At 37.2% G+C, this 11,120-nt stretch overlaps 1 long non-coding RNA gene across 1 annotated transcript in view; it reads right to left on the bottom strand.

Annotated features, from left to right (window-relative positions):
• LOC135202668 (uncharacterized) overlaps nucleotides 1-1,944 on the bottom strand; it is a 47,887-nt gene extending 45,943 nt beyond the window's left edge. The window contains exon 1 of the long non-coding RNA XR_010311776.1: nucleotides 1,827-1,944. This is a non-coding gene — a long non-coding RNA (uncharacterized LOC135202668). The remainder of the gene's footprint in view (nucleotides 1-1,826) is intronic.
• Between the last annotated feature and the right edge of the window lie 9,176 nt (nucleotides 1,945-11,120).

Below are 11,120 nucleotides of genomic sequence, written 5' to 3'. Positions count from 1 at the left end.
CATTTGAAATAAAGATACAATTAGGGTCTCACATGGAACATTTTCAAATTATATTCAAGAATGCAATAATGATTTAAATGGCCAAAACAGGAAAAGATACTAGTCTGGTCTAGAATTATAACTAGACCAATATCATTATTAAAAATATTTGGTAAAATATTTGAAAAAATAATTAACAACAGGTAAAGGTTGTTCCTAGAAGGTAATCAACTGCACAATATCAACAAATAGGGATTTAGAAAAGGAAGAGGAACTCAGATTGCAATACCAACAATAAATGAGAGAATTGCACGATCATCACAAAGAAGAAAGTACCTATGCAACCTAGTATGTAGAGATGTAACTAAGGCATTTGACAAAGTAAGGATACAAGGAATTCAATACAAAATGTTACATTTCAACCTTCTAGGCATTTGAGAAAAAACTGAAACTTCATCAAAGATCGAACGGCAGCAATAAAGTCACAAAACTACATAAGGAATCCATTCCCGTAACTAAGTGGAGTCCCACAAGGATCTGTACTCAGTCCAAAATTATCCATATTATTATATATACATCAGATGTGACTCCACCATCAGAGTAACGTACACGAAGAAGGGACCTAACTTTGAAGATAAGTAGCACAAAAAAACAATGGGCCAAATTGAAAGATAAGTTGAATAAAGTGGAAAACAGAAATAAATCCAAATTCCAACTGGTATCACTATCTGCACACAAGCCTGCTCAAATAAGAGTAGACCAACAACCACTTAATTTGACTACAAGTGCAAGAATAGCTACTATAGGAATGCAATTCGGACAAAGATGAATATAAAGACATTTCGCAGAAAGGCTGAGAATAGCAAGAACACAGAATGCAAAGCTAAAATGTTTTAGGGATATGAACAAAAATATAAATATCCATTTCTACAAAAGTCTAATCAGGCCTATAATGGAATATCCATCAATACCCACGTGTTTAGCATCGACCTCTAATATAAGTGCATAAAAAAATCAAGGTCTGTAATGAGAAACAATCTAGAATATGATGATCCGAATGTAGATAAAATACACAACAAATACAAAGTAGAAGCAATTAATCAGATTATATATACTGACAACAAGTATATGGAGTAAACTAGTTTAGTGCAATAGTGAATTGACAGAAGAATCGGAAGCAGAAGAGAGAAACTACTCAAACAACAAAGACCACAGAAGGTGGAGAAGAGAATCTATAGAATTATATTCATCGCGATGAACCTCAACCATTATACTTTTAAGAAATGTCTTGTGGAAAAGTAATATGTAGAACTTACTACGTAAATAAATTGCAAAATCGTTATGTTAACATTAACGTTAAAATCTGTACAATTCATCATGTTAATATAATGTAAGATCATTATTGCAATAGGTTATATTAAGGTCATAGTTAAAAAAATTGTGCCCTTACCCAAATAAAATTGCGGATAAACCACACTTTACATTACTCTTATTAATACTTAACTTTCTACATTATTCCCTACAATGGTTAGCTAACTAACTGCCCTCACTTTTCTTTCCCCCATCTTACCTATCACCTAAAAATAAATAAAATAAATTGACAATACCCGAATTAATTTGTCGATTACCGTTGTCCTAAACACCATATTTGTATCGTGAACATAATTAGTATTAAAGTAACTGCACCTATTACAACATTCACTTTTAATTTAAAAAATATTACCATTAGTAAAAACATAGTATAAATATAAAAACACTGACTGGAACAAAATACACTAAACGATCATAGTCGAAACTGGTACCTGGACCTTGCCGGGTCCTCTCAGGTCAAAAGGTAAAGCAAATACCTCAAGGGGACACTACAGGAGTCAGGACCACACAGTTAATCCAATGTTCCCAAGGTCACTCAGCATGGGACCTCCCCAGGAGGATAGATTTCCTTGGAAACTCACAGGGCAATGACCCCAACCGCTCAGCCTAACGTCGAAGTCGCCTCAAGAACCCGGATTCCTGATAGACACTTAACGACCCATTAAGACTGACCACCGACAGATGCTTGTTACGAACTTTAAACTTACTTACTTATTCACTTGTTACAACTGCAGTTCTGGACAATGTGATTGTAACACGACAGACTAAACATAATATTCAATGTAACACTAATTGCCGTAACTTTGTGCTATTGTAACACTGAAATCATCGAATACTACTTTTCAGTAAAAAGGATATTGGTTTGGATTCTAATTTTTTTCTTTTTGTAATCAATAATAATTTTTAAATATTGCAGGTATATCATTTTGTAATATTTTGGTGTTATCTTACTTATTAAGTAAATGAAGGTTTTTTTTTTCTAATATGTTCTTATAAAAGATAAAAAAAAAAAAAAAAATACCCCTTTTCATGATGGAGTATCAAATTGAAAAACTTTTTTTTTCAGAACTTATTAGTTAAATCTAGAAATGTCTGTTTCAAAGCATATTAAAGATATAGTGACTATTTCATTTACAATAAATCATGGTATGTTGCCGGATAAATGTGAATATAGACTAATTTGTGACAATATTATTTTTCTAAGATACTCCAAGTTACCAGTCGGCAATGACTGGCACCATACAATACACAAGTATGGAAAAGGTCATTCAATATGTTTTCCTTAAAAAAAATTGTCTGTTATATGAGGTATATTTCAATGTTTTTTTAAATTTTTATTTTGATGCTTTAGGTGCGGTTAGCGATACATTCACCCTCAAGATCAGTCTGCCTTCAGGAGTCCTATTCTTAATGCACATTATTCGGCGTCAGTGACCCTAGTAGTTGTGACGCCAGGTAACCCACAATCAACCAATTAATGCACAACATAAATTCCGAGGAAAAGGGGCAGAGCTACATCTATAACAGGTATCCTAACCGTATGATAATTTCTTCCTCAAAACCTGAGAGTCTGGCAACTGCTCCTCCGTACAAATTTGAATTGCTCCGTGGGAGGAACTAGACCTACTGGAGGTTACAGGCACAGTAAATTTTTCTCTCCTATTTAATCTTGTTTACTTTTCCCCTAATTATAAACTGTATGTTGTAGCATTTTTGTTCTGTTCTATTTGTTTTAAACCTTTCCTCCAACGGTCAGCAGCATCCACAACAAAATTGTCCAGAGCTTCGAAATAATACAACCTTGGACAGAAACTCCATATTTTATTGAAAAAGACGCCTCCTGACCCGTTGCAGTTCCTCCCTCCAGACTTTGTCTCCTTCAGGGCAGCAGGTTAGAAAAAAAAGGGAGTGAACGAGAGCCGGGAGTCTGTTGTAGTGATAGTCTGGAGTAATTGGGGAGTAAGAAAGATACCTAGTACTATAATTTGTTTTTTAAGAGCTGGGATGCTGGGTTCCCGACGCGTTGGAGGTTTCCTCGACTTTCCTTCTTTCTGGTGTAATGTAGGCCTAACTCAGCATAATATAAATATATATAATTACAATAATGTTGAATAAAACTGACAAATGAAGTTTTTCTAACAACTGTAATGGAAATCTATAAGATTATGGTAATATGACAATATCTAAATAAAACTGAGGACGAAGGAATTCTTCATAATTCCCCTAAAATGTGTCTATAAGGTTACGAGCATGTAAATATATAATTATAATTTGCAATAATTCTTTAACTTGCAGTGTAAACTGTATATTTCTTCGAATTGTTTTTCCAATTTGATATATTATTGTAGTTCAATATCTTGTTTCGTTGTCGAGTCACTTAAACGATTGATATAGGTCTATTTGATTCTTATCCGTCATATATATGACTGAAAGAATCTCCAGATGATATAGGTTATCAATTACATAACACGCAAGTTATTTTGTTGTGCACATGTACAAAAATGTATTGGTATAGGCACACTGAGTCGTTTGCAACAAACAGTTTTTGGCATATACAGGGCAGCACACGGGAGAGAGAGAGAGAGAGAGAGACAGAGAGAGAGAGAGAGGCGAAGTACTACAGATATATGCAAGCGCCAGCCTATATAAAACTAATCAAGGAATTCTCTTCCTCTCTCTCATAATTTATGTGAGATCAATATAAAAAATAATTGACAGCAAGTTTCACTAGTTACTCTAAAATATACTAAGTCTATAATATTACGTTTATATAAACGAACTTCAAATGTATTCTTAAATAAAATCCTTGAGGACGAAAGAGTCTTTCATAATTACCATAAAATATATGAGGCTGTAAAATTACAATTATGTTGAGGGCTTACAAATGAAAAGTTAAAAACCTAATCCATGAGTGAGGATTAATTTAATTCAGGTAATCTTTATAAACATTCATCTAAAGGTATGTTTTTAAACAAATATTGGTCACATAACCTTTTTTTGAAGCATGTTAATCCTAATACAACAAATTTCATTAAACATGACTGATACCACTGAAAAATAATAGTCATTTCTTATGACGTCACAGGTGAAACATTCTAAAAGAATGTTATACATTTTGTAATTGTAATGAAAAGAACAATTACATCACTCAGCCTTATTCCTATGAGCGTCACATTCATCATTCCACGACCACATTATGTGGTGATTCATGAAACTGATAATAAATCACATATAGACACATTTTGAAAAAATAATACCATTTACTGCAGATTCTCTCTGTAAGTGTCTGAGTTATGCCTCGGGAACATCCTGACAAAACTGTATTAATTAACTTCTAAACTTAACTGCAAATTATCCATTAACAATAGTTAAAACAAAAAAAGCATTAGTCCTTCTTAACAGATTCTCACTAATTCACCTTCATTAACTAGGCTGCAGCTGTCCATTGTGACGCACTGTATAGGTCTAGGTCTAGGTCTAATAACAGGACTAGGCAGAGCTCCTCTCACCTGACGCACCCAGAGAAGAATGAGAAGATCGGGTCAGTCACAGTCGTCTTGTGTAATAATTTTCAGTTATTATAGAAGACTCTCTTGCGGTTTACTTTGTCGGCAGTCTACTGAGGCTGTCATGGATTATTTCTCGACGATGGCAGAGGAGCGACCGACGTCTCCTGGCCCCCAGCTGGTGGACATGCCCTCCCTCGACGAACAGGGCTTCCAGAAGTCCATAAGAAGCGGAAAAAAACCTTTATGAGCGTTATCAACTTTTCAAACACCTCGACATCTACAGCACCTATCATGACCAGCAACATCGACTTTCCAGCACTTCAAAATTCAGAGCAGTGACTTTGCAAGAGCAAACGTCCTACGCTGCTGTGTTGGCACTCGAAAAGAAATACCCAGAAGCGAAACTGCAAGCCAGACCGAACCTGAGAGGGGAATTTATAATTTCCGTTAAAGATCAACAGTCTGCAGAGCTCTTGAAGAAGGATCCCTCGTGTTGGACCCAGCTGCAAAGATGTCGAAGGGGATGATTTGCAAAGTCCCGAAGTACATCACCATGGAACGGATTTTGCAAATGGCAGTCATAATGACTGCTAGACGGTGTACAGTAAAGAAGAAAAGTACCCCTTGGAAACAATTTGTAGATGCTTACCAATGGCGTTAAACGCACGAGGAGCTGATTGAATGAAATGCCATGTTGATAGAAGATCTGATTCAGTTTTTTATTGAAAATAAATAAATAGATAAATACCCTTAAAACTAAGACTTTTTCAGTCGTGGATCTATGTAACTGATTTAAAATTCTGCGTAACGAAAAAGATGGTATTTGATGTCTGTGATGGGAAAAAATGTTTTACTTATCTGTTGATGTTATAGATTTGGCAGATATGCAGAGATCAACTCACGCGGAGAGCTCATTTCATTTTGGAATGACATGCTAGAACTTGATACCGGTTTGGAATGGGAATTAAAGGCCTCAGAGGAGGAACTATGGTCTGCCTCATAGGTAATTTAGGAATGAATTTTTCGTGCGGATAGGATACCAGTTAAGTTTGCTTTCATTGAGCAAATAAGGATATCGATTCTCGATTCTTAAAAATAAATAAATTAATAAATAACTTTAAATAAAATTATGTAAGAAACACATCTCATTATAATTAATGGTAGTGTCATGATAATATTATCAGGAATAGAATATGAAATGAAAATATAAATTAAGAAAGGCGATGATGAGGAAGAAACAATTATAGAACTTATAGTTTTGGGTCTCATCACAAGGAACTTTGGATATCACCCCAGAACGGAAGCATGAGCTCTCAAACAAAGGAAAATATAAACTAATAAGTCTGTAACTATAAACATTTTTCCAAGGAAATAACCCAAGATGGAGCTTTGAAAACAAAAGAAATCTGAGAGAGAGAGAGAGAGAGAGAGAGAGAGAGAGAGAGAGAGAGAGAGTGCAGTTCCAATGCGCAGAGATTAGTCTTCAAAATGACAAATGTGCAATCGTGAAACAACCTCGACAGAACGAAGGAAGATCATGGAACTATAAACATGGAATGGACATGCGCGAAATCCGACCTGTGCAGCTGTTGTCATTGCAAAGGGTGGAGAGAGCTTTGTTATGGCGCCAGTGAAGCAGACATCCTTTGGTGTAGATAATCACTACTTTGATGAGATTCGCCTGATTGTGGGCATTTACTTTGATTGATGCTACCACCGCGTAGCCAGACTCCACAGTCAGGCATTGCAGGGTAGAAGCATTCGCCAGAAATGCAATAAACTTGTTCTTTTCAAGGGGCAGTAATACCCAGTGTTTCGAGTTCAGCTTTTGTACATTTAGCATAAAATTGCCTAAAAATTTTGTACTTTAGTGGTAAGCCAGCCTGTATAATAGACTTAATTGACTTAAGATTATAATTATTAAATAAGACAGACATTAATTAATAAGTGATCTGTAAATATAAATTATATTAACATGTGTGTTTCTTTTTGTAATAATGACTGATATAAGTCAACATAATTACAATTTAAATCCATTGTGTCAGGTGATAGGGTTAATCCCAAGGTGATAAGACCTACGTAGTGCATAAAATGCAAAGTAGAGTATAAAGACTTTGATACTTAGAAGGATATTATATATAAGGGGTTCAACAGGCTTTAGTGATAAAATTTATTACACAACCCCATGGCAAGACATGAAATCACTGTCTCAGCACATGGCTACATTGCATGATTATTTCTATTGTGTGAGACATATACGTGCTTCATTGGGTTCATTGGAAAGTGCTTTTCAAGAGCTTTTAACTGATGATAAATTTATCAAAATTTATATTTAAAAATTTAGAACAGTACAGTAAAAAAGCGAACCCAGGTCAAATACATATCTGGATATCTTTACTTAAAACACTGCAGCGCCGTATTTTCTACATGCTTAATTATAGGCATTTATAAGGGATTTTGAAGAGCTTCCCAATGAGCCGATATTTATTAAAATCGGTGGAATATTGAGGACGACAGAGTTGAAAAAGTCGTCTGCAAGACGATGCTGTAATAGCTTCCTTCAGCATCATCTCCACCCTTTCCTGTGACGCCGCGTAGTGACAATCAGCCCTAAGACATTTATACGCACACGTCTATTCCATATTTATAGTTCCATGCGTTAAGATCCAAGAAAAAACGAAAACGAAAAAACTCTACAGATTAAAGTAAGAAAAACAAGCCTAATAATTATTGCAAGATTTGTGTTTTATGTAAAAACCACAGTCCAAAATTATGAATTTACAATTAAAGGATAAGGAGTGATAACGTTTCTAAAAGATAAATTAGCTCTAAACGCCGTTGCTGAGAAGAGAAACAAAGCCAGGAAATACCAAAGTGGATTCTAAAAGGTCAAGGAAAAGTATCCACAATCCATGTTTCATTTTGACCAAGTACGTTGAAATTGTAAAATATTGTATATTTTCTCTGATAAAAGATAAAAAAAAAGTGCGCTAGGGAGACGATAATCCTCCAAGAATAATTCCGTTCACAGAGCAATTAAGGCTCAGAGGGAGAAGCCACGGTCAGCGTCCTAGATTTTGCGAAAGGATTATCTTCTTCTTCTTCTTCCCAGCTTTTTCCCATTTTTATATGGGGTCGCCGTTTCGGATGAGCCGTTTCCATCTATTTCTATCTTGCACTTCTGCCTCATCAATTCCCTTCTCATGTAAATCTTCTCTCACACAGTCCTTCCATCTCTTTCTTGGTCTCCCTCTCTTTCTTCTTCCTTGCACCTCCACTCCCATAGTATGTCTCCCAGCGTGGTCCTCATCTCTCCTCAACAGGTGTCCATACCATCTCAGCCTCCCCTCCTGCACTTTCTTTGATACTTCCACCACCTTAGTTGACCCCCTTATGTAGTCATTTCTGATCCTATCCACTCTTGTTACCCCAGACATCCACCTAAGCATTCTCATTTCTGCCACATCCATCTTCTTCTGCTCTGCTTTTCTCATGCTTGCTGTTTCCGTACCATACAGCATTGCTGTTCTTACCACCGTCTTGTGAAATTTTCCTTTTAACCTAAGCGGCACTCTTTTGTCACAAAGAACTCCCGAGGCCGCTCTCCAGTTGTTCCAGCCTGCCTGTACCCGATGTTTTACTTCTTCTTCCATACTTCCTCCAGCGTTAACAAAAGATCCCAAATACTTAAACTTATCAAAACTCTCCTTATTTGCTCTCCACCAAGCTGAATACTTTCTCTATCATCCCCCTCAGTGGTGGTACACATATATTCTGTCTTGGATCTACTTATTCTCATTCCTCTGTCCTCCAGTACTTGTCTCCATCTTTCCAATTTCACTTCCAGATCTTCCCTGCTCTCTGCACACAGAACAATATCATCCGCATACAATATGTTCCATGGTACTGTCTCCCTTACTTCCTCTATTATACAATCCATCACTATGTTAAAGATAAATGGGCTCAGAGCCGACCCCTGGTGTAATCCTACTCTCACCTCAAAACCTTCTGTCTCCCCAACACTGCTCCTCACTCTGGTAAATACATTCCGGTACATCTCTTGTATCAATCGCACATACTTCTCTGGCACCATCTTCTCCCTCAGGCTCCTCCATACCTTCTTGTCTCGGGACTCTGTCATAAGCCTTTTCAAGGTCAATGAATACCATATGTAGGTCCCTTTGTCTTTCCCCGAATTTCTCCATTATTTGCCTCAGACAAAATATACCATCTGTTGTTCCCCTTCCCTTCATAAATCCCATCTGCTCTTTACCTATTTGTACTTCTTCTCTCAGTCTAGCATCTATCATCCTTTCCAGTATCTTCAAAGTGTGGGACATCAATTTAATGCCCTATAATTACCACACTCTTGGACATCGCCTTTCCCTTTAAAAATTGGGATCAATATACTCCCACGCCACTCATTTGGTATCTTTTCCTGTTCAAGGATCTTTATCATAAGATCGTACAGTATATCCACTCCTTCATCTCCTAATGCTTTCCATGCCTCCACCGGGATCATGTCTGGTCCGGTTGCCTTCCCATTCTTCATCTTCTTCAGTGCATTTAGTACCTCTTGCCTAGAAAACCTCATTACCATGCCAATGTTCACTTGCCATCCTCTCTTATTAGTCTATTATTTTCTTCATTTAACAACTGTTCGAAATATTCTTTCCATCTCTTCACAATGTCTTCCTCCTTTCTAAGCACTACACCCTCTTGATTCTTTATTTGTTTGATGTGTGTTATATCTTTGGTGCTCTTATTTCTAGCCTTTGATAGCTTCATCATCTTCTTTAATCCTTCCTTTGTCCCCAGCTCATTATACACTCATCATACGACTTTGCTTTAGCTTGGGCTACCACCTTTTTCACCACCTTGTTTTTCTCTCTGTACCTATTTCTGTCTTACCACTGACTGTGACTCTTCCCATCTTTCTTTGCCTCCTTCTTATCTTTTACTACTTTCTCAATGTCTTCATCCCACCACCAACTATCCTTTTCTTCCCATATGATACCAGATGTCTCTCCTAGCAGCTCCTTTCCATGCCTTCTTATTACTGCTGCATTTCGTGTCCCCACCATTCTTGAACATCTTCAAATCCACTATCAATATCCTCCAAAACCCTCCTCTTAAACTCTCTCTTCTTATCCCCTTCCTTCTGTAATTCGTACCATTTAATTTTCCTTATCCCTTTAGCTTTGGTTTTTCTTTCCCTTTTCAACTTCAAGTCCATACATAGCAGCCTGTGTTGGGGGCTACATGGTCGCCTGGAATAACTTTGCAGTTCTTGACCTCCACCAGATTTATCCTTTTATACAAGAAATAGTCTATCTGGGAGAATCTTCCCCCACTCCTATATGTTATTAGGTGTTCCCTTTTCTTCTCAAAAAATGTGTTTACTATTGCCATGTCGAATGACACAGCAAAGTCCACTACACTCTCTCCTTCTGGGTTTCTCTCTCCAATTCCATGGCCCCCATGCACCCGCCCAATCGCCTCATTTTCACTTCCGACATGGCCATTCAAATCTGCCCCAACTATCACCCTCTCATGCTCTTCCAGTTCTTGCATTATTCCATCCATGTCTCTCCAGAAATTTCCCTTCTCTTCTTCTGTGCAACCAACTTGTGGTGCATATGCGCTTATAATATTCAGAATCTCTCCTCCATAACATATCTTCAATCTGATGATACGGTCATTCTTTCTATGCACTTCTATTACCGAGTTCTTTAGTTCACTAGACAGTACTATGCCAACTCCATTTCTACCATTGTTTATTTGCTCCACTATAATATAGCTTATATCCATCTCCCAACTCTTTAGCTTTATTTCCTTTCCACCGCGTTTCTTGCACACACACAACATCTACTTTCTTTTCTCTCATCAAGTCAGCCAATTCTCTACCTCTCCCAGTCATGGACCCAACATTTAGCTGACATACTCTGAACCCAATGTGAGCTCGCTTCTTTAGCTGCACCCGCTCCTGATGCAGTAGCCCTCGCCTTACCACAGAGTTAGGGCGATGTCTCTGTGCGTCGTTTACGGAGTACGCCCTAGCATTACCTCTTTCCATATTTCGGCTCATTCCATTTTTTTGCGAAAGGATTATCACGGTCAATATACCAGTTGGGTCTACCGCCTTATTAGGGGATTCAGAATTCACGAGTAGTGACCTTTGGGATTGAGCTTCAATTAAGAAAACGACATCCAAAGGAAGAGAAAATGGCCTCAGGGTCTGACTGTTGGTATAAAACCTCG

The sequence above is a fragment of the Macrobrachium nipponense genome, chromosome 33, assembly GCF_015104395.2.
Source record: "Macrobrachium nipponense isolate FS-2020 chromosome 33, ASM1510439v2, whole genome shotgun sequence".
Lineage (NCBI taxonomy): Eukaryota > Metazoa > Arthropoda > Malacostraca > Decapoda > Palaemonidae > Macrobrachium > Macrobrachium nipponense.
This window is presented reverse-complemented; position numbering and strand designations above follow the sequence as displayed.